Source organism: Pseudophryne corroboree, unplaced genomic scaffold, assembly GCF_028390025.1.
Source record: "Pseudophryne corroboree isolate aPseCor3 unplaced genomic scaffold, aPseCor3.hap2 scaffold_400, whole genome shotgun sequence".
Taxonomy (NCBI): Eukaryota; Metazoa; Chordata; class Amphibia; order Anura; family Myobatrachidae; genus Pseudophryne; species Pseudophryne corroboree.
In genome coordinates, this window is record NW_026970040.1 from 573,550 (window position 1) to 594,732 (window position 21,183).

The 21,183-nt window shown below is 45.1% G+C and overlaps 14 non-coding genes and 2 pseudogenes across 14 annotated transcripts; 6 read left to right on the forward strand and 10 right to left on the reverse strand.

Annotated features, from left to right (window-relative positions):
- Positions 1–1,238: 1,238 nt before the first annotated feature.
- LOC135023774 (U1 spliceosomal RNA) lies at positions 1,239–1,401 on the reverse strand. Its single transcript, XR_010220683.1, has one exon. It is a non-coding gene; the product is annotated as a U1 spliceosomal RNA (small nuclear RNA).
- A 152-nt stretch (positions 1,402–1,553) lies between these two features.
- On the reverse strand, positions 1,554–1,717 carry LOC135023613 (U1 spliceosomal RNA). The gene has a single exon (XR_010220553.1). It is a non-coding gene; the product is annotated as a U1 spliceosomal RNA (small nuclear RNA).
- Positions 1,718–2,391: 674 nt separating this feature from the next.
- On the reverse strand, positions 2,392–2,547 carry LOC135023814 (U1 spliceosomal RNA). The gene has a single exon (XR_010220710.1). It is a non-coding gene; the product is annotated as a U1 spliceosomal RNA (small nuclear RNA).
- A 640-nt stretch (positions 2,548–3,187) lies between these two features.
- LOC135023734 (U1 spliceosomal RNA) lies at positions 3,188–3,329 on the reverse strand (annotated as a pseudogene).
- Positions 3,330–3,481: 152 nt separating this feature from the next.
- LOC135023578 (U1 spliceosomal RNA) lies at positions 3,482–3,645 on the reverse strand. The gene has a single exon (XR_010220519.1). It is a non-coding gene; the product is annotated as a U1 spliceosomal RNA (small nuclear RNA).
- A 671-nt stretch (positions 3,646–4,316) lies between these two features.
- LOC135023796 (U1 spliceosomal RNA) lies at positions 4,317–4,479 on the reverse strand. Its single transcript, XR_010220698.1, has one exon. It is a non-coding gene; the product is annotated as a U1 spliceosomal RNA (small nuclear RNA).
- Positions 4,480–4,631: 152 nt separating this feature from the next.
- On the reverse strand, positions 4,632–4,795 carry LOC135023483 (U1 spliceosomal RNA). Its single transcript, XR_010220428.1, has one exon. It is a non-coding gene; the product is annotated as a U1 spliceosomal RNA (small nuclear RNA).
- Positions 4,796–5,466: 671 nt separating this feature from the next.
- LOC135023719 (U1 spliceosomal RNA) lies at positions 5,467–5,629 on the reverse strand. Its single transcript, XR_010220646.1, has one exon. It is a non-coding gene; the product is annotated as a U1 spliceosomal RNA (small nuclear RNA).
- A 144-nt stretch (positions 5,630–5,773) lies between these two features.
- LOC135023843 (U5 spliceosomal RNA) lies at positions 5,774–5,889 on the forward strand. Its single transcript, XR_010220737.1, has one exon. It is a non-coding gene; the product is annotated as a U5 spliceosomal RNA (small nuclear RNA).
- A 270-nt stretch (positions 5,890–6,159) lies between these two features.
- LOC135023826 (U5 spliceosomal RNA) lies at positions 6,160–6,275 on the forward strand. The gene has a single exon (XR_010220720.1). It is a non-coding gene; the product is annotated as a U5 spliceosomal RNA (small nuclear RNA).
- Positions 6,276–6,561: 286 nt separating this feature from the next.
- On the forward strand, positions 6,562–6,677 carry LOC135023837 (U5 spliceosomal RNA). The gene has a single exon (XR_010220731.1). It is a non-coding gene; the product is annotated as a U5 spliceosomal RNA (small nuclear RNA).
- A 274-nt stretch (positions 6,678–6,951) lies between these two features.
- On the forward strand, positions 6,952–7,067 carry LOC135023848 (U5 spliceosomal RNA). The gene has a single exon (XR_010220742.1). It is a non-coding gene; the product is annotated as a U5 spliceosomal RNA (small nuclear RNA).
- A 275-nt stretch (positions 7,068–7,342) lies between these two features.
- LOC135023863 (U5 spliceosomal RNA) lies at positions 7,343–7,458 on the forward strand. The gene has a single exon (XR_010220756.1). It is a non-coding gene; the product is annotated as a U5 spliceosomal RNA (small nuclear RNA).
- A 5,361-nt stretch (positions 7,459–12,819) lies between these two features.
- TRNAN-AUU (transfer RNA asparagine (anticodon AUU)) lies at positions 12,820–12,893 on the reverse strand. Its single transcript has one exon. It is a non-coding gene; the product is annotated as a tRNA-Asn (tRNA).
- Positions 12,894–13,964: 1,071 nt separating this feature from the next.
- Positions 13,965–14,038, reverse strand: TRNAY-AUA (transfer RNA tyrosine (anticodon AUA)). The gene has a single exon. It is a non-coding gene; the product is annotated as a tRNA-Tyr (tRNA).
- A 5,477-nt stretch (positions 14,039–19,515) lies between these two features.
- Positions 19,516–19,694, forward strand: LOC135023806 (U1 spliceosomal RNA; annotated as a pseudogene).
- The last annotated feature ends 1,489 nt before the right edge of the window (positions 19,695–21,183 follow it).

Sequence of the window (21,183 nt, forward strand, 5' to 3'; positions counted from 1 at the left end):
CCAGGGCACGGGAGTATACAGCGCCGCTGGGAGTGATGAAGCTGCAGTAAAGATGTCTATTAGACCTAGCCTGCTGCAGCCCTTGTAGATTCTCATAAAAAAAGTTCTTATTTTCTTGTCAAAATTAATAGCTAAGAATAGGCTGCCTGAGGCAGGCCCCTGTTAAGTGGCCTGCTACTGAAGGCACCAACTACAAACTGAGCTCCCTGTTCATGGAAGCGGGGTTATAGAGGAGAATGCGCTGAGCATCTTGGGAACAGTCAAAAGCTTTGAGCCGGTTGGTGCCTCAGATCAAGATCCTACTCTACACCCCAATGTGAATCCTTGTGGAGTCCAGTGTACCCCACAGAAGAAATTAATGTGTCACACCCATTGGCAGCAACCTTAGAATAGCTGCTGACGGGCACAATTGAGAAAGGAAGGGGGGGGGACATTTGAATCCAGCACATAGATGCAATTCAAATATGTAATTTGAACCTTCCTATTTTAAAATATAATGGATGAACCTCACCCTGTGAGAACAATCTTCATGATATAGAGATCTCATATGCAAAATAAGTATGAGTTGGGATAGGGCTGGGGAGGGTGGCTGCTCGGGCAAGCCCCTCCCCCGTCAAGTTAAGGAGATTCAACTGAGGAGGCACAAGGGAACTCTCGTCTGGGGACAACAACTGCAGGGAGACCACATCTTTTCAGATGAACATGGGTGGGCGGAAGGCTGCCTAATACTGAAGCACCATCAAATATCAAACCATATGCAATAACTAGTACAAGCATTCCTGGGGGAAGGTCTGCAGGAGACGAATTTGCATACGGTGATGTCATCCAAGCAGTGGGCCAAAGTTGGCTGGAACCCTCATCTGCATATGAAAAGAGAAAAGGGTTATGCAGGGCATGGCGGCCTTTTGCGGCGCTTGGATGACCCCTAGTTCGCATTAAACACCTCCACCCTCCTTCGGTGTGGGGCTCATGTTGGCTATGCCCCAGCCCCTGAAGCATTCAAGCTGATTTCTTGCAGCAGCTGGGCACTGTAACAGCTCCAGAGCTGCTCTGTAAGGCAAATAAAAGGGTGTGGGCCCTGCAGCACTACCTGTAGTTCGCATTGTGCGTTGGAAGGCACAAAGTAAGCAGACGGGAGAAGTCAGGATAGTGCGCAAGGGCATAGAAGGGAGCAGCTCAAGAAAAGAGAAGTGGAAACAGACAGCAAACTAGGCTGGAGAGAGACCTGAGACAAAGAGATCTGAATTATACGAGAGTCGACCAGGGGAAACACAAATTATGCAGTCAAGTTTCCCACATTTGGGGAAATCGCAGGGGCAGCACACCCAGAGTGCAATGGGTGGGCCTTGACCTGGGAGAAGCACCTTCAAGATCATAGTATCTCACCTGGCAGGTAAGTAGGAGTTGGGTTAGAGCTGGGGAGGGTCGCTGCTCGGGCACCCCCCTGTCAAGTGAAGGAGATCCAACTGAGGCAGCACAATGGAACTCTCGAAAGAATAACAAGGCTAGAGGAAGATCTGAGACAAAGAAATCTGACTTTTACCAGAGCTGACCAGCGGAAAACACAAACACAGTCCCCCACTACCACAAATAATGCAGGCGAGTTTCCCACATTTGGGGAAATCACAGGGGTCAGCATACCCAGAATGCAATGAATGAACGTCACCCTGGGTGAACAATTTTCATGACCATGGTGTCTCCTATGCAAAATAAGTATGATTTGGGATAGGGCTGGGGAGGGCCGCTGCTCAGGCACATCTCTGTCAAGTAAAGGAGATTCAACTGAGGCAGCACAAGGGAACTCTCATCTGGGGACAACAACTGCAGGGAGAACACATATTTTCAGATGAACATGGGAGGGCAGAAGGCTGCCTAATACTGAAGCACCCCCAAACAACAAACCAAATGCAACAACTAGTGCAAGCATTCCTGGGGGAAGGCCTGCAGCAGATGGATTTGCATATGGTGATGTTATCCAAGCAGTGGGTCAAAGTTGGCTTCAACCCTCATCTGCATATGAAAAGAGAAAAGGGGCGTGCAGGGCATGGCAGCCTTTTGCGGTGCTTGGATGACCCCTAGATCGCATTAAACACCCCCACCCTCCTTTGGTGTGGGGCTCATGTTGGCCATGCCCCATCACATGAAGCATTCAAGCTGATTTCTTCCAGCAGCTGGGCACTGTAACAGCTCCAGAGCTGCTCTGTAAGGCAAGTAAAAGGGTGTGGGCCCTGCAGCACTACCTGTAGTTTGCATTGTGCATTGGAAGGCACAAAGTAAGCAGACGGGAGGAGAAGTCAGGATAGTGCACAAGGGTATAGAAGGGAGGGGCTCAAGAAAAAAGAAGTGGAAACAGACAGCAAACTAGGCTGGAGAGAGACCTGAGACAAAGAGATCTGAATTATACGAGAGCCGACCAGAGGAAACACAAATTATGCAGTCAAGTGTCCCACATTTGGGGAAATCGTAGGAGCAGCACACCCAGAGTGCAATGGGTGAGCCTTGCCCTGGGAGAAGCACCGTCCTGATTATAGTATCTCACCTGGGTGTGCTGCCCCTGCGATTTCCCCAAATGTGGGAAACTTGACTGCATAATTTGTGTTTCCCCTGGTCGGCTCTCATATCAGATGAACATGGGAGGGCAGAAGGCTGCCTAATACTGAAGCACCCCCAAACAACAAACCAAATGCAACAACTAGTGCAAGCATTCCTGGGAGAAGGTCTGCAGAAGACGGATTTGCATACGGTGATGTCATCCAAGCAGTGGGCCAAAGTTGGCTGGAACCCTCATCTGCATATGAAAAGAGAAAAGGGTTATGCAGGGCATGGCGGCCTTTTGCGGCGCTTGGATGACCCCTAGTTCACATTAAACACCTCCATTCTCCTTCGGTGTGGGGCTCATGTTGGCTATGCCCCAGCCCCTGAAGTATTCAAGCTAATTTCTTGCAGCAGCTGGGCACTGTAACAGCTCCAGAGCTACTCTGTAAGGCAAGTAAAAGGGTGTGGGCCCTGCAGCACTACCTGTAGTTCGCATTGTGCGTTGGAAGGCACAAAGTAAGCAGACGGGAGAAGTCAGGATAGTGCGCAAGGGCATAGAAGGGAGCGGCTCAAGAAAAGAGAAGTGGAAACAGGCAGCAAACTAGGCTGGAGAGAGACCTGAGACAAAGAGTTCTAAATTATACGAGAGCCGACCAGGGGAAACACAAATTATGCAGTCAAGTGTCCCACATTTGGGGAAATCGCAGGAGCAGCACACCCAGAGTGCAATGGGTGAGCCTTGCCCTGGGAGAAGCACCTTCATGATCATAGTATCTCACCTGGCAGGTAAGTAGGAGTTGGGCTAGAGCTGGGGAGGGTTGCTGCTCGGGTACCCCCCTGTCAAGTGAATGAGATCCAACTGAGGCAGCACAAGGGAACTCTCGAAAGAAGAACAAGGCTAGAGGAAAATCTGAGACAAAGAAATCTGACTTTTACCAGAGCTGACCAGAGGAAAGCACAAACACAGTCCCCCACTACCACAAATAATGCAGTCGAGTTTCCGACATTTGGAGAAATCACAGGGGTCAGCATACCCAAAATGCAATGAATGAACCTCACCCTCGGAGAACAATCTTCATGACCATGGTATCTCCTATGCAAAATAAGTATGATTTGGGATAGGGCTGGGGAGGGCCGCTGCTCAGGCACATCTCTGTCAAGTAAAGGAGATTCAACTGAGGCAGCACAAGGGAACTCCCATCTGGGGACAACAACTGCAGGGAGAACACATATTTTCAGATGAACATGGGAGGGCAGAAGGCTGCCTAATACTGAAGCACCCCCAAACAACAAACCAAATGCAACAACTAGTACAAGCATTCCTGGGGGAAGTTCTGCAGAAGACGGATTTGCATACGGTGATGTCATCCAAGCAGTGGGCCAAAGTTGGCTGGAACCCTCATCTGCATATGAAAAGAGAAAAGGGGTATGCAGGGCATGACGGCCTTTTGCGGCGCTTGGATGACCCTTAGTTCGCATTAAACACCCCCACCCTCCTTCGGTGTGGGGCTCATGTTGGCTATGCCCCAGCTCCTGAAGCATTCAAGCTGATTTCTTGCAGCAGCTGGGCACTGTAACAGCTCCAGAGCTGCTCTGTACGGCAAGTAAAAGGGTGTGGGCCCTGCAGCACTACCTGTAGTTTGCATTGTGCATTGGAAGGCACAAAGTAAGCAGACGGGAGAAGTAAGGATAGTGCGCAAGGCCATAGAATGGAGCGGCTTAAGAAAAGAGAAGTGGAAACAGACAGCAAACTAGGCTGGAGAGAGACCTGAGACAAAGAGATCTGAATTATACGAGAGCCGACCAGGGGAAACACAAATTATGCAGTCAAGTTTCCCACATTTGGGGAAATCGCAGGGGCAGCACATCCAGAGTGCAATGGGTGAGCCTTGCCGTGGGAGAAGCACCTTCATGATTATAGTATCTCACCTGGCAGGTAAGTAGAAGTTGGGCTAGAGCTGGGGAGGGTCGCTGCTCGTGCACCCCCCTGTCAAGTGAAGGAGATCCAACTGAGGCAGCACAAGGGAACTCTCGAATGAAGAACAAGGCTAGAGGAAGATCTGAAACAAATAAATCTGACTTTTACCAGAGCTGACCAGAGGAAAGCACAAACACAGTCCCCCACTACCACAAATAATGCAGTTGAGTTTCCCACATTTGGGGAAATCACAGGGGTCAGCATACCCAGAATGCAATGAATGAACCTCACCCTGGGAGAACAATCTTCAAGACCATGGTCTCTCCTATGCAAAATAAGTATGATTTGGGATAGGGCTGGGGAGGGCCGCTGCTCAGGCACATCTCTGTCAAGTAAAGGAGATTCAACTGAGGCAGCACAAGGGAACTCTCATCTGGGGACAACAACTGCAGGGAGAACACATATTTTCAGATGAACATGGGAGGGCAGAAGGCTGCCTAATACTGAAGCACCCCCAAACAACAAACCAAATGCAACAACTAGTGCAAGCATTCCTGGGGGAAGGCCTGCAGCAGATGGATTTGCATATGGTGATGCCATCCAAGCAGTGGGTCAAAGTTGGCTTCAACCCTCGTCTGCATATGAAAAGAGAAAAGGGGCGTGCAGGGCATGGCGGCCTTTTGCGGCGCTTGGATGACCCCTAGTTCGCATTACACACCTCCACCCTCCTTCGGTGTGGGGCTCATGTTGGCTATGCCCCAGCCCCTTAAGCATTCAAGCTAATTTCTTGCAGCAGCTGGGCACTGTAACAGCTCCAGAGCTGCTCTGTAAGGCAAGTAAAAGGGTGTGGGCCCTGCAGCACTACCTGTAGTTTGCATTGTGCGTTGGAAGGCACGAAGTAAGCAGACGGGAGAAGTCAGGATAGTGCGCAAGGGCATAGAAGGGAGCGGCTCAAGAAAAGAGAAGTGGAAACAGACAGCAAACTAGGCTGGAGAGAGACCTGAGACAAAGAGATCTGAATTATACGAGAGCCGACCAGGGGAAACACAAATTATGCAGTCAAGTTTCCCACATTTGGGGAAATCGCAGAAGCAGCACACCCAGAGTGCAATGGGTGAGCCTTGCCCTGGGAGAAGCACCTTCATGATCATAGTATCTCACCTGGCAGGTAAGTAGGAGTTGGGCTAGAGCTGGGGAGGGTCGCTGCTCGAGCATCCCCCTGTCAAGTAAAGGAGATTCAACTGAGGCAGCACAAGGGAACTCTCATCTGTGGACAACAACTGCAGGGAGAACACATATTTTCAGATAAAAATCTTGGTCATGCTCTGGTTTCTCTTCAGAACGAACAAATCTTTCACCTTTTACTAAAGATTTCCGTGGAGAGGAGCAAAACCGAGTTTTATCTCAATTTTTGCATGCCCCATCTTTTTGGGGTTTCTTTTATCAGTTTAAAGATAGAATGAGTGTGCTGTAATGTAAGCTCATTTGCATAGAAATGACAGTAAATGTTTGTTTCTTTTCAAACAGAACTTTCTTGACCATGCTACTTGCTTGAAAGATCTGGGAGCACATGGAATACAGTACAAACCATGCTTATAGCAAGGAGAAGACAGGTGAGAAATCTGCTTTCTTTCAAATTGGGCGCTCACTTTGATCTGAATGAGGATTGCTGGCACGGCACTCAGGCGACAGGTGGAATCTTGGTCATGCTCTGGTTTCTCTTCAGAACGAACAAATCTTTCGCCTTTTACTAAAGATTTCCGTGGAGAGGAGCAAAACTGAGTTTTATCTCAATTTTTGCATGCCCCATATTATTGGGGTTTCTTTTATCGGATTAAAGACAGAACGAGTGTGCTTTCTTGTTAGCTTTAATGTAAGTTTATTTGCATAACAATGACAATAAATGTCTGTTTCTTTTCAAGCAGAAATTTCTTGACCATACTAATTGCTTGAAAGATCTGGGAGCACATGGAAAAGAGTACAAACCATGCTTATAGCAAGGGGAAGCCTGGTGAGAAATCTGCTTTCTTTCTTTCAAATTGGGTGCTCACTTTGAGCTGAATGAGGACTGCTGGCATGGCACTCAGGCGACAGGTGGAATCTTGGTCATGCTCTGGTTTCTCTTCAGAACGAACAAATCTTTCGCCTTTTACTAAAGATTTCCGTGGAGAGGAGCAAAACTGAGTTTTATCTCAATTTTTGCATGCCCCGTCTTATTGGGGTTTCTTTTATCAGTTTAAAGACAGAACGAGTGTGCTTTAATGTAAGCTCATTTGCATAGAAATGACAGTAAATGTTTGTTTCTTTTCAAACAGAACTTTCTTGACTATACTAATTGCTTGAAAGATCTGGGAGCACATGGAAAAGAGTACAAACCATGTTTATAGCAAGGGGAAGCCTGGTGAGAAATCTGCTTTCTTTCTTTCAAATTGGGTGCTCACTTTGAGCTGAATGAGGACTGCTGGCATGGCACTCAGGCGACAGGTAGAATCTTGGTCATGCTGTGGTTTCTCTTCAGAACGAACAAATCTTTCGCCTTTTACTAAAGATTTCCGTGGAGAGGAGCAAAACTGAGTTTTATCTCAATTTTTGCATGCCCCATCTTATTGGGGTTTTATTTTATCGGTTTAAAGATAGAACGAGTGTGCTTTAATGTAAGCTCATTTGCATAGAAATTACAGTAAATGTTTGTTTCTTTTCATACAGAACTTTCTTGACCACACTAATTGTTTGAAAGATCTGGGAGCACATGGAAAAGAGTACAAACCATGTTTATAGCAAGGGGAAGCCTGGTGAGAAATCTGCTTTCTTTCATTCAAATTGGGTGCTCACTTTGAGCTGAATGAGAACTGCTGGCATGGCACTCAGGCGACAGGTGGAATCTTGGTCATGCTCTGGTTTCTCTTCAGAACTAACAAATATTTCGCCTTTTATTAAAGATTTCCGTGGAGAGGAGCAAAACTGAGTTTTATCTCAATTTTTGCATGCCCCATATTATTGGGGTTTCTTTTATCAGTTTAAAGACAGAACGAGTGTGCTTTCTTGTTAGCTTTAATGTAAGTTTATTTGCATAACAATGACAGTAAATGTTTGTTTCTTTTCAAACAGAACTTTCTTGACCATGCTACTTGCTTGAAAGATCTGGGAGCACATGGAAAACAGTACAAACCATGCAGTATCACAAGAGCCTTTATTTGATCTTTCATGAAGATAGAGCAGAATTGAGGACACGTCAACAATTTCTGCCAAAGGTGGTTCATCTTTCCACATGGTGCCTTTGGCCACTGACACCTTCGTTGAGTCAAAGTCTCTGGCTGTGGTCAGAACTTTGAAAATTTATGTCACCAGAACGGTTCAGATTAGGAAAACAGAGGCTCTGTTTGTCCTGTATGCTCCCAACAGGATTGGGTGTCCTGCTTCCATGCAGACCATTATGCGCTGGATCTGTGGTAAGATTCAGCATGCTCATTCCACGGCAGGATTGCCGTTACTGAATTAGGTGAAGACCCATTCTACTAGAAAGGTGGATTCATCCTGGGCAGCTGGTCGGGGAGTCTCGGCATTGCAACTTTGCCGAGCAGCTGTTTAGTAAACACTTTTGCTAAGTTTTACAAGTTTGATACCTTGGCTGATGATAACCTCAAGTTGGGTCATTCGGTGCTGCAGAGTCGTACGCACTCTCCCACCCGTTCAAGAGCTTTGGTATAACCCCATGGTTCTTAATGTGACCCCAGCATCCTCTAGGTCGTATGAGAAAATAGGATTTTAATACCTACCGGTAAATCCTTTTCTCTTAGTACGTAGAGGATGCTGGGCACCCGTCCCAGTCCATACTGTGTCTGCAGTTATTACTTGTGGTTATACACATGTTGTGTTACGGTTCTGGTCAGCTTTTTGCTGCAATTGTTCATGCCGTTGGCTTGTGTTCTGTTGAATGCCACGTTCTGCGGCATGCTTAAGGTGTGAGCTGGTAAGATGCTCACCTTAGTTTAACAATAAATCCTTTCCTCGAAATGTCCGTCTCCCTGGGCACAGTTCCTATAACTGGAGTCTGGAGGAGGGGCAAAGAGGGAGGAGCCAGTTCACACCCTTTGAAAGTCTTAAAGTGCCCATGTCTCTTGCGGATCCCGTCTATACCCCATGGTTCTTAATGTGACCCCAGCATCCTCTACGGACTAAGAGAAAAGGATGCCCTTGTGTACTATCCTGACTTCTCCTCCCGTCTGCTTACTTTGTGCCTTCCAACGCACAATGCGAACTACAGATGGTGCTGCAGGGCCCACACCCTTTTACTTGCCTTACAGAGCAGCTCTGTAGCTGTTACAGTGCCCAGCTGCTGCAAGAAATCAGCATGAATGCTTCAGGGGATGGGGCATGGCCAACATGAGCCCCACACCAAAGGAGGGTGGGGGTGTTTAATGCGAACTAGGGGTCATCCAAGCACTGCAAAAGGCCGCCATGCCCTGCATGCCCCTTTTCTCTTTTTATATGCAGATGAGGGTTCCAGCCAACTTTGGCCCACTGCTTGGATGACATCACCGTATGCAAATCCGTCTGCTGCAGACCTTCCCCCAGGAATTCTTGTACTAGTTGTTGGATATGGTTTGATATTTGATGGTGCTTCAGTATTAGGCAGCCTTCCGCCCTCCCATGTTCATCTGAAAAGATGTGGTCTCCCTGCAGTTGTTGTCCCCAGACGAGAGTTCCCTTGTGCTTCCTCAGTTGAATCTCCTTAACTTGACGGGGGAGGGGCTGCCCGAGCTGCCACCCTCCCCAGCCCTATCCCAACTCATACTTATTTTACATATTAGATCTCTTGATCATGAAGATTGTTCTCACAGGGTGAGGTTCATCCATTATATTTTAAAATAGGAAGGTACAAATTACATATTTGAATTGCATCTATGTGCTGGATTCAAATGCCCCCCCCCTTCCTTTCTCAATTGTGCCCGTCAGCAGCTATTCTAAGGTTGCTGCCAATGGGTGTGACACATTAATTTCTTCTGTGGGGTACACTGGACACCACAAGGATTCACATTGGGGTGTAGAGTAGGATCTTGATCTGAGGCACCAACCGGCTCAAAGCTTTTGACTGTTCCCAAGATGCTCAGCGCATCCTCCTCTATAACCCCGCTTCCATGAACAGGGAGCTCAGTTTGTAGTTGGTGCCTTCAGTAGCAGGCCACTTAACAGGGGCCTGCCTCAGGCAGCCTATTCTTAGCTATTAATTTTGACAAGAAAAGAAGAACTTGTTTTATGAGAATCTACAAGGGCTGCAGCAGGCTAGGTCTAATAGACATCTTTACTGCAGCTTCATCACTCCCAGCGGCGCTGTATACTCCTGTGCCCTGGTTGCTGGGTCACTGCAGCGGAGGCTCCGGTTTCTTCCTAAGGTCAGTCACACACACACCGCCCTTCCGGATCACGAGGCCGCTGATTAAGGGGAGCGTGGCCGTAGGGGGTGGGCCGTGTGCGCACTGGGGTGGACACTGATTACTGGGCAGCCGCTCCACTAGCCACCAGGTACAGTTAAGGAGCACAGGTCTGGGGGGTTTTCTCCTATATTAACCCAATTTTGTACTGCCCGCAGCGCATTGTGATAGGTAATAGGGCCTGATTCAGGTTGGATTGCAATCACAATAAGCGATCCAACTGCAAAAATTGCTAAGAGCATACGCATGTGCCTGCATGCGATCGCCTCTGCCTGTCAATCGGGGCAGGGGGGGAGAGTGGGGTCAGCAACACTCCATTTCCAAGTCAGGGATGGAGCAGTGCGGGGGCAAGGCTTCAAAATGGGGTCTGCAATGGAGGAGACACAGGGGGCGTGGTCACAGCGGCTGTATGACATCACATTCAGCCGCTGTGATCACAAAAATGGTGGCGGCTTCCTGCGCGCACATACAGTCTGCACCAGCAGGAGGCTACACCATTGTTTATGATCACGCTGAACTGCAGTGCGACTGCAATTACAGCATGGTCAAGAAGGGAGGCGTCATGCTGGGTGGCCATGCCCTGTCACTGTGCAGGAGCCAGCACCACTTACACACTAGTCCCCGGGTGCAGCCCCCAACCCCCGGGACACCCGGAGCAACAAAATGTAGATTCAGGCCACCAGGCCACGCCCCTACCTATGAAATCATGCCTCCTTTTTACCATTGCGCTGCTTATTTGCACGCACTGCATTACAATCTCCCTCGCCACCTCTCTGGGTGTCACCAGTGATAGTGACACCTCTGCCATGCTTGTAGCAGCTGGTCCAAAGATCTATGCCTCAAGCCCTGAGTGTTTGCCCTTGTGACTTGTTGATCATGATAGCGAAGCAGATGCTTACAGAAAACTGCAGGGGCTTAGATTGAAAATAAAAAAAATTGATGGGTATAAGGTAGAGAGGAGCGGGTTCGGTTCTCCGAGAACCGAATTCCCCACGAACTCCACGTGGTTTACACTGGTCTGAGGCAGGCTCGGTTGTTCCCGCCTGACTCGGAAAACCTGAACAAGGGAAAATGTCATCATCCCGCTGTCGGATTCTCGCGAGATTCGGATATTATATATAGAGCTGCGCGTTGCCGCCATTTTTACTCGTGCATTGAAGAGAGAGCGGAGAGGACGTGGCTATGTTCTCTCAGTGGAAATCTCAATATCAGTGCTCAGTATCAGTGGTTACTTATTGCTGCTCAGTAATACTAGTAGTGTGTCTCTCCTGCTCAGTGTCAGTTCTCAGTAGTATCCTCATCAGTGCTCAGTATCACTGCTCATTGTCTTGTGCTGCATTGTGGTGCTCAGCATACTACAGTACATTACTAATAGTCCAGTGCTGCATCTTGCTGCTCAGTGTCAGTTCTAGTATCCTCATCAGTGCTCACTATCACTGCTCATTGCATTGTGGTGTTCTGTATACTACAGTAATATAGTAACATATAGTAACATAGTTTTTGAGGTTGAATAGAGGCAAATTGCCCATCGTGTTCAACCTGTTTTAAGTTGTGATGATTCTACATACTTGCTGAATAATGTTTTATGACTAGTTAGCTACTATAACTCATGTTACCCCCGGATTAACCTTGTTGATATTTTAAGTATTATAACCTTGGATAGCTTTTTCATTCAGAAATGTATCCATTCCTTTTTTAAATCCAATTACAGAGTCCGCCATTACCACCTTCCCTGGCAGGGAATTCCACATCCTGATTGCCCTAACAGTGAAGAACCCTTTCCTCCATTGCGTTCTGAACTTTCCTCCAGTCGCAGCGAGTGACCACGTGTTCTTTTAATAAATAATTCCTCTGATAACTCTTTGTTATGTATCTTTACATATTTGAAGATATTAATAATATCTCCTCTTAGGCACCTCTTTTCTAGTGTATACATATTCAGCCTAGTAAGTCTTTCCTTATAGTCCAGTACTTTTAGGCCTTTAATCAATTTAGTCTTCAGGATCTCTCGGACTTCCATGAGCAGCAGAGTAGTGCAATGGAAGGATGCTGGGTCCATAACCCAGAGGTCGATTGATCGAAACTATCATCTGCTATGTGCATTTTTTTTTTTATAATTAAAGTAATCAAAAACTGGGATTGATATTTTGGCTCTTTTATTTTTACTTAAAGTACAATAACTTTTATCATTTTAATTTGTTTTAATAGTATATTGACAGCATTGTTTTCTTTAAAAAATCCACTTAATTTTCTTTACCCTATTACTGAAATGGTAATTGACAAAAACAAACTACATTGTCACCAGAAGAGCAATGCAAAATGTACAAGTGATATATTAAAATCATCTTCCATCTTGAATTTCAATGATGCATTGGGACAACAATTTTGTGAGAAACATCTTCACCCATAAAGAAAGATTTTCTTAATTCCTTACCTGTGTGCTGATTAGATATTACCTTGTTTTCACATTAAACAGACTTCCACATGAGAAAGCAGCAAGGATGCAGTAACGTTTATGTTTCCTGGTGTCAACCTGTATTATTTCAGTAGACATTGAAATGAGGATGCATCTTGCTGCCTTTCCAATGTAGCAAGTTTAATTCAGTAATAGGTGAAAAAACATTCCTACAAAGGTGTTAATCAGAGACTTGGCTTTGTGGACACTTTTCAGAGAGCAAATTTGTTAGCATAAAAATAAAGTCAGAAAATGAAGAGCTGTTTAATCACTCAATTGGACTTTTCTGCCAGCATAATTTTTTTTTCTCTGCAACCCACTGCTAAATTGTGCTTCCTAGCTGTTTTTTATAAAATCACTTAATCAAATCTTACTCTGATTACATCAGAGAAGGCCAGGTACCCTACACCATAAGAGGGGGTTTGAAATTTTGACTTGTCTACTTAAAGATCACCAAAATCTGATCACAAGGTCAATTACATCCCTGGGTGGGATTGAACCACCAACCTTTTGGTTAATAGCCAAACATGCTAACCGATTGCACCACAGAGACACCTCGTAAAAGTCCATTCTGACAAAGGCTAATAAGCATTCATCTAGAACGTTTCCTAGAAAAACTTTAAAAAGTCAATAATCTGGAGAGTTTTTGTAAGAAACACATTGCTACTTTCCCATGATGAGTGAGTGCTTCAGGATCTCTTGCACTTACATGAGCAGCAGAGTACTGCAACGGAAGCATGCTGGGCCCATAACCCAGAGGTAGGCAGATTGAAACTATCTTCTGCTATATGCATTGTTTTTTGTTAATTAAAGTAATCCAAAACTGGGATTGATATTTTGGCTCTTTTATTTTTACTTAAAGTACAATAACTTTTACCATTTTAATTTGTTTTAATAGTATATTGACAGTATTGTTTTCTTTCAAAAATCCACTTAATTTTCTTTACCCTATTATTAAAATGGTAATTGACAAAAACAAACTACATTGTCACCAGAAGAGCAGTACAAAATGTACAAGTGATATATTAAAATCATCTTTCCAGCTTGAATTTCAATGATGCTTTGGTGCAACAATTTTGTGAGAAACATCTTCACCCATAAAGAAAGATTTTCTTAATTCCTTACCTGTGTGCTGATTAGATATCACCTTGTTTTCACATTAAACAGACTTCCCCATGAGGAAGCAGCAAGGATGCAGTGACGTTTATGTTTCCTGGTGTCAACCTGTATTATTTCAGTAGACATTGAAATGAGGATGCATCTTGCTGCCTTTCCAATGAAGCAAGTTTAATTCAGTAATAGGTGAAAAACCATTCCTACAAAGGTGTTAATCAGAGACTTGGCTTTGTGGACACTTTTCAGAGAGCAAATTTGTTAGCATAAAAATAAAGCCAGAAAATGAAGAGCTGTTTAATCACTCAATTGGATTTTTTTGCCAGCATATTTCTTTTTCTCTGCAACCCACTGCTAAATTGTGCTTCCTAGCTGTTTTTTATAAAATCACTTAATCAAATCTAACTCTGATTACATCAGAGAAGGCCCGGTACCCTACACCATAAGAGGGAGTTTGACATTTTGACTTGTCTACTTAAAGATTACCAAAATCTAATCACAAGGTCAATTACATCCATGGGTGGGATTGAACCACCAACCTTTTGGTTTATAGCCAAACATGCTAACCGATTGCACCACAGAGACACCTCGTAAAAGTATATACTGACAAAGGCTAATAAGCATTCATCTAGAACGTTTCCTAGAAAAACTTTAAAAAGTCAATAATCTGGAGAGTTTTTGTAAGAAACACATTGGTACTTTCCCATGATGAGTGAGTGCTTCAGGATCTCTTGCACTTACATGAGCAGCAGAGTACTGCAACGGAAGCATGCTGGGCCCATAACCCAGAGGTAGGCAGATTGAAACTATCCTCTGCTATATGCATTGTTTTTTGTTAATTAAAGTAATCCAAAACTGGGATTGATATTTTTGCTTTTTTTTTTTTTACTTAAAGTACAATAACTTTTACCATTTTAATTTGTTTTAATAGTATATTGACAGTATTGTTTTCTTTCAAAAATCCACTTAATTTTCTTTACCCTATTATTAAAATGGTAATTGACAAAAACAAACTACATTGTCACCAGAAGAGCAGTACAAAATGTACAAGTGATATATTAAAATCATCTTTCCAGCTTGAATTTCAATGATGCTTTGGTGCAACAATTTTGTGAGAAACATCTTCACCCATAAAGAAAGATTTTCTTAATTCCTTACCTGTGTGCTGATTAGATATCACCTTGTTTTCACATTAAACAGACTTCCCCATGAGGAAGCAGCAAGGATGCAGTGACGTTTATGTTTCCTGGTGTCAACCTGTATTATTTCAGTAGACATTGAAATGAGGATGCATCTTGCTGCCTTTCCAATGAAGCAAGTTTAATTCAGTAATAGGTGAAAAACCATTCCTACAAAGGTGTTAATCAGAGACTTGGCTTTGTGGACACTTTTCAGAGAGCAAATTTGTTAGCATAAACATAAAATCAGAAAATGAAGAGCTGTTTCGTCACTCAATTGGACTTTTCTGCCAGCATAATTTTTTTTCTCTGCAACCCACTGCTAAATTGTGCTTCCTAGCTGTTTTTTATAAAATCACTTAATCAAATCTAACTCTGATTACATCAGAGAAGGCCAGGTACACTACACCATAAGAGGGAGTTTGACATTTTGACTTGTCTACTTAAAGATTACCAAAATCTAATCACAAGGTCAATTACATCCATGGCTGCTCCCCAACCTCGGAGGCTCGCGTTCGTGGTCACCAGGATCCAGTCCTGAATGCCGAACCTGCGGCCCTCTAGAAGGTGAGCACTCTGCAGCCACCACAGGAGAGATACCCTGGCCCTGGGGGACAGGGTGATCAACTGATGAATCTGTAGATGTGACCCGGACCACTTGTCCAGTAGGTCCCATTGCAAGATCCTCGCATGGAACCTGCCGAAGGGAATGGCCTCGTATGATGCCACCATCATTCCCAGGACTCGAGTGCAGTGATGCACTGACACCTGTTTTGGTTTCAATAGGTTCCTGACCAGAGTCATGAGTTCCTGGGCCTTTTCTATCTGAAGATAAACCCTTTTCTGGTCCGTATCCAGAATAATGCCCAAGCAAAGTCAGACGAGTCGTAGGAACCAACTGCGACTTCGGGATATTGAGAATCCAGCCGTGTTGCTGTAACACCTTCAGTGAAAGTTATACGCTGTTCAGCAACTGCTCTCTTGATCTCGCTTTTATGAGGAGATCGTTCAAGTACGGGATAATTGTGACACCTTGCTTTCGCAGGAGCACCATAATTTCCGTCATTACCTTGGTGAAAATTCTCGGAGAAAATTCTGGAGAGACCAAACGGCAACGTCTGAAATTGGTAATGACAATACTGTACCGCAAATCTTAGGTACGCCTGATGAGGTGGATAAATGAGTACATGAAGGTATTCATCCTTTATGTCCAGAGATATCATAAAATCCCCCCCTTCTAGGCTGGCGATGACCGCTCTTAGCGATTCCATCTTGAACTTGAACCTTTTCAAGTATAGGTTCAGGGATTTTAAATTTAATATGGGTCTGACCAAACCGTCCGGTTTTGGGACTACAAACAGGGTCGAATAATTTCCCTTTCCTTGTTGAAGCAGGGGAACCTTGACCACCACCTGTTGAAGATACAATTTGTGAATTACATTTAACACTATCTCCCTTTCCTGGGGAGAAGATGGTAGGGCCGATTTGAAAAACCGGCGAGGAGGCACCTCTTCGAATTTCAGCTTGTAACCCTGAGAAACAATTTCTATTGCCTAGGGATCCACCTGCGAATGAACCCAGATGTGGCTGAAAACTCGAAGACGTGCCCCCAACTGGGCGGACTCCTTTAGCGGAGCCCCAGCGTCATGCGGTGGATTTTGTAGAGGCCGGGGAGGACTTCTGTTCCTGGGAACTAGCTGTGTTGTGCAGCTTCTTCCCTCTGCCATTACCTCTGGCAAGAAAGGACGCACCTCGTACTTTCTTGTTTCTCTGTGATCGAAAGGACTGCATTTGATAATGTGGTGCTTTCTTAGGCTGTGAGGGAATATAAGGCAAAAAATTTGATTTACCAGCTGTAGCTGTGGAGACTAGGTCCGAGAGACCTTCCCCAAACAATTCCTCACCCCTGTAAGGTAAAACCTCCATATGCCTTTTTGAGTCGGCATCACCTGTCCATTGCCGGGTCCATAGGACTCGTCTAGCAGAAATCGACATAGCGTTTATTCTAGAACCCAGTAGACTAATGTCACTTTGAGCATCTCTCATATATAGGACAGCATCTTTTATATGCCCTATGGTCAATAACATAGCATCCTTATCTAGGGTCTCAATCTCTGCTGATAAGGTATCTGTCCATGCTGCCACCGCGCTACAACCCCGGCCGACGCAATTCCCGGTCTGAGTAAGGTACCAGAATGTGTGTAAATGGACTTTAGGGTAACCTCCTGCTTGCGGTCAGCAGGGTCCCTGATGGTAGCCGTATCCTGGGATGGCAGCGCTACCTTTTTGGATAAGCGTGTCAATGCTTTATCCACCCTAGGGGAGGATTCCCACCGTATCCTGTCCATTGGCGGGAAAGGATACGCCATAAGAATCCTTTTGGGAATCTGCAGCTTTTTGTCTGGAGATTCCCAAGCTTTTTCACATAATTCGTTCAACTCATGTGAGGGGGGAAAGGTTATCTCAGGTTTCTTTCCCTTATACATGTGTACCCTCGTGTCAGGGACAGGGGACTCTGTGATGTGCAAAACATCTTTTATTGCAATAATCATATATCGAATACATTTAGCCAATTTTGGCTGTAACTTTGCATCATCGTAGTCGACACTGGAGTCAGAATCTGTGTCGGTATCTGTGTCAACTATTTGGGATAGTGGGCGCTTTTGAGACCCCGAAGGTCCCTGCGACATAGGGACAGGCATGGGTTGACTCCCTGACTGTTCCCTAGCTTCAGCTTTGTCTAATCTCTTGTGTAATAAGTTTACATTAGCACTTAAAACATTCCACATATCCATCCAGTCAGGTGTCGGCGTTGTCGATGGAGACACCACATTAATTTGCTCCTGCTCCTCTCTAGGAGAGCCTTCTACCTCAGACATGTCGACACACGTGTACCGACACACCATACACTCAGGGAATCCTCTTATCTGAGGACAGTTCCCCAACAAGGCCCTTTGGAGAGACAGAGAGAGAGAGTATGCCAGCACACACCCCAGCGCTATATGACCCAGGAAAAAAACACAATAATTTTATGTTTACCCAGTAGCGCTGTATTTCCATATATATATGCGCCTAATTATGTGCCCCCCTCTTCTTTAAGACCCTCTTTCTACCGTGGTATAAGCAGGGGAGAGTCCGTGGAGCTTCCCCTCAGCGGTGCTGTGGAGAAAATGGCGCTGGTGAGTGCTGAGGGAGAAGCCCCACCCCCTCAGCGACGGGCTTCTGTCCCGCTCAAATATAGTAAAAAAATGGCGGGGGCTCTTATATATATATACAGTGCCTAGCTGCATATATATTTATTTTGCCAAAGAGAGGTCTATATTGCTGCCCAGGGCGTCCCCCCTGCGCCCTTCACCCTTACACTGACTGCCGTGTGTGAGGTGTATTGGAGCAATGGAGCACAGCTTTACTGCTGTGCGTTACCTCAGTGAAGATCATGAAGTCTTCCGCCGCCTCTGAAGTCTTCTTTTCTTCTCATACTCACCCGGCTTCTATCTTCCGGCTCTGCGAGGGGGACGGCGGCGCGGCTCTGGGACGGACGGCGAGGGTGAGACCTGCGTACCGATCCCTCTGGAGCTAATGCTGTACAGTAGCCTAAGAAGCAGAGCCTATCAACTCACAGAAGTAGGTGTGCATCTCTCCCCTCCGCCCCTCGATGCAGGGAGTCTGTTGCCAGCAGGCTCCCTGAAAATAAAAAAATCTAACAAATATACTTTCTGTCAGGAAACTCAGGAGAGCTCCCTGAAAAGCACCCAGTCTCCTCTGGGCACAGTAGTAAACTGAGGTCTGGAGGAGGGGCATAGAGGGAGGAGCCAGTGCACACCCAGATCTAAAGTCTTTCTTAAAGTGCCCATGTCTCCTGCGGAGCCCGTCTATCCCCCATGGTCCTTACGGAGTCCCCAGCATCCTCTAGGACGTAAGAGAAAAATTATGCTGGCAGAAAAATCCAATTGAGTGATTAAACAGCTCCAGAGCTGCTCTGTAAGGCAAGTAAAAGGGTGTGGGCCCTGCAGCACTACCTGTAGTTTGCATTGTGCATTGGAAGCCTAGTTTGCTGTCTGTTTCCACTTCTTTTTTCTTGAGCCCCTCCCGTCTATACCCTTGTGCACTATCCTGACTTCTCCTCCCGTCTGCTTACTTTGTGCCTTCCAATGCACAATGCAAACTACAGGTAGTGCTGCAGGGCCCACACCCTTTTACTTGCCTTACAGAGCAGCTCTTGAGCTGTTACAGTGCCCAGCTGCTGCAAGAAATCAGCGTGAATGCTTCAGGGGCTGAGGCATGGCCAACATGAGCCCCACACCGAAGGAGGGTGGGGGTGTTTAATGCGAACTAGGGGTCTCGCACAATGCGAACTACAGGTAGTGCTGCAGGGCCCACACCCTTTTACTTGCCTTACAGAGCAGCTCTGGAGCTGTTACAGTGCCCAGCTGCTGCAAGAAATCAGCTTGAATGCTTCAGGGGCTGGGGCATAGCCAACATGAGCCCCACACCGACGGAGGGTGGAGGTGTTTAATGCGAACTAGGGGTCATCCAAGTGCCGCAAAAGGCCGCCATGCCCTGCACGCCCCTTTTCTCTTTTCATATGCAGACGAGGGTTGAAGCCAACTTTGACCCACTGCTTGGATGACATCGCCATATGCAAATCCATCTGCTGCAGGCCTTCCCCCAGGAAAGCTTGCACTAGTTGTTGCATTTGGTTTGTTGTTTGGGGGTGCTTCAGTATTGGGCAGCCTTCTGCCCTCCTATGTTCATCTGAAAATATGTGTTCTCCCTGCAGTTGTTGTCCCCAGATGAGAGTTCCCTTGTGCTGCCTCAGTTGAATCTCCTTTACTTGACAGAGATGTGCCTGAGCAGCGGCCCTCCCCAGCCCTATCCCAAATCATACTTATTTTGCATAGGAGATACCATGGTCATGAAGACTGTTCTCCCAGGGTGCGGTTCATTCATTGCATTCTGGGTATGCTGACCCCTGTGATTTCCCCAAATGTGGGAAACTCGACTGCATTATTTAATGCGAACTAGGGGTCATCCAAGCACCGCAAAAGGCCGCCATGCCCTGCATACCCCTTTTCTCTTTTCATAAGCAGACGAGGTTTGAAGCCAACTTTGACCCACTGCTTGGATGACATCACTTGCTGCCTTTCCAATGAAGCAAGTTTAATTTAATAATAGGTGAAAAACCATCCCTACAAAGGTGTTAATCAGATACTTGGCTTTGTGGACACTTTTCAGAGCACAAATTTGTTAGCATAAAAATAAAGCCAGAAAATGAAGAGCTGTTTAATCACTCAATTGGATTTTTCTGCCAGCATATTTCTTTTTCTCTGCAACCCACTGCTAAATTGTGCTTCCTAGCTGTTTTTATAAAATCACTGAATCAAATCTAACTCTGATTACATCAGAGAAGGTCAGGTACCCTACACCATAACAGGGGGTTTGAAATTTTGACTTGTCTACTTAAAGATCATCAAAATCTGATAACAAGGTCAATTAAGTCCCTGGGTGGGATTGAACCACCAACCTTTTGGTTAATAGCCTTACACACTAACTGATTGCGCCACAGCGACACTTTGCAGAAGTACATACTGACAAAGGCTAATAAGCATTCATCTAGAACGATTCCTAGAAACATTTTAAAAAGTCAATAATGTGGAGAGTTTTTGTAAGATGTTTCTTCCATCAACCAATGAAGAAACACATTGGTACTTTCCCATGATGAGTGAGTGCTTCAGGATCTTTTGCACTTACATGTGCAGCAGAGTACTGTAATGGAAGCATGCTGGGTCCATAACCCAGAGGTAGGCAGATTGAAACTATCCTCTGCTATATGCATTTTTTTTGTTAATTAAAGTAATCCAAAACTGGGATTGATATTTTTGCTCTTTTATTTTTACTTAAAGTACAATAACTTTTACCATTTTAATTTGTTTTAATAGTATATTGACAGTATTGTTTTCTTTCAAAAATCCAATTAATTTTCTTTACCCGATTATTAAAATGGTAATTGAAAAAAACAAACTACATTGTCACCAGAAGAGCAATACAAAATGTACAAGTGATATATTAAAATCATCTTTCCAGCTTGAATTTCAATGATGCATTGGGGCAACGATTCACCCTTAAATAAAGATTTTCTTAATTCCTTACCTGTGTGCTAATTAGATATCACCTTGTTTTCACATTAAACAGACTTCCACATGAGAAAACAGCAAAGATGCAGTGGCGTTAATGTTTCCTGGTGTCAACCTGTATTATTTCCGTAGATATTGAAATGAGGATGCATCTTGCTGCCTTTCCAATGAAGCAAGTTTAATTTAGTAATAGGTGAAAAACCATCCCTACAAATATGTTAATCAGATACTTGGCTTTGTGGACACTTTTCAGAGAACAAATTTGTAATCATAAAAATAAAGCCAGAAAATGAAGAGCTGTTTAATCACTCAATTGGATTTTTCTGCCAGCATTTTTCTTTTTCTCTGCAACCCACTGCTAAATTGTGCTTCCTAGCTGTTTTTTTTTTATAAAATCACTTAATCAAATCTAACTCTG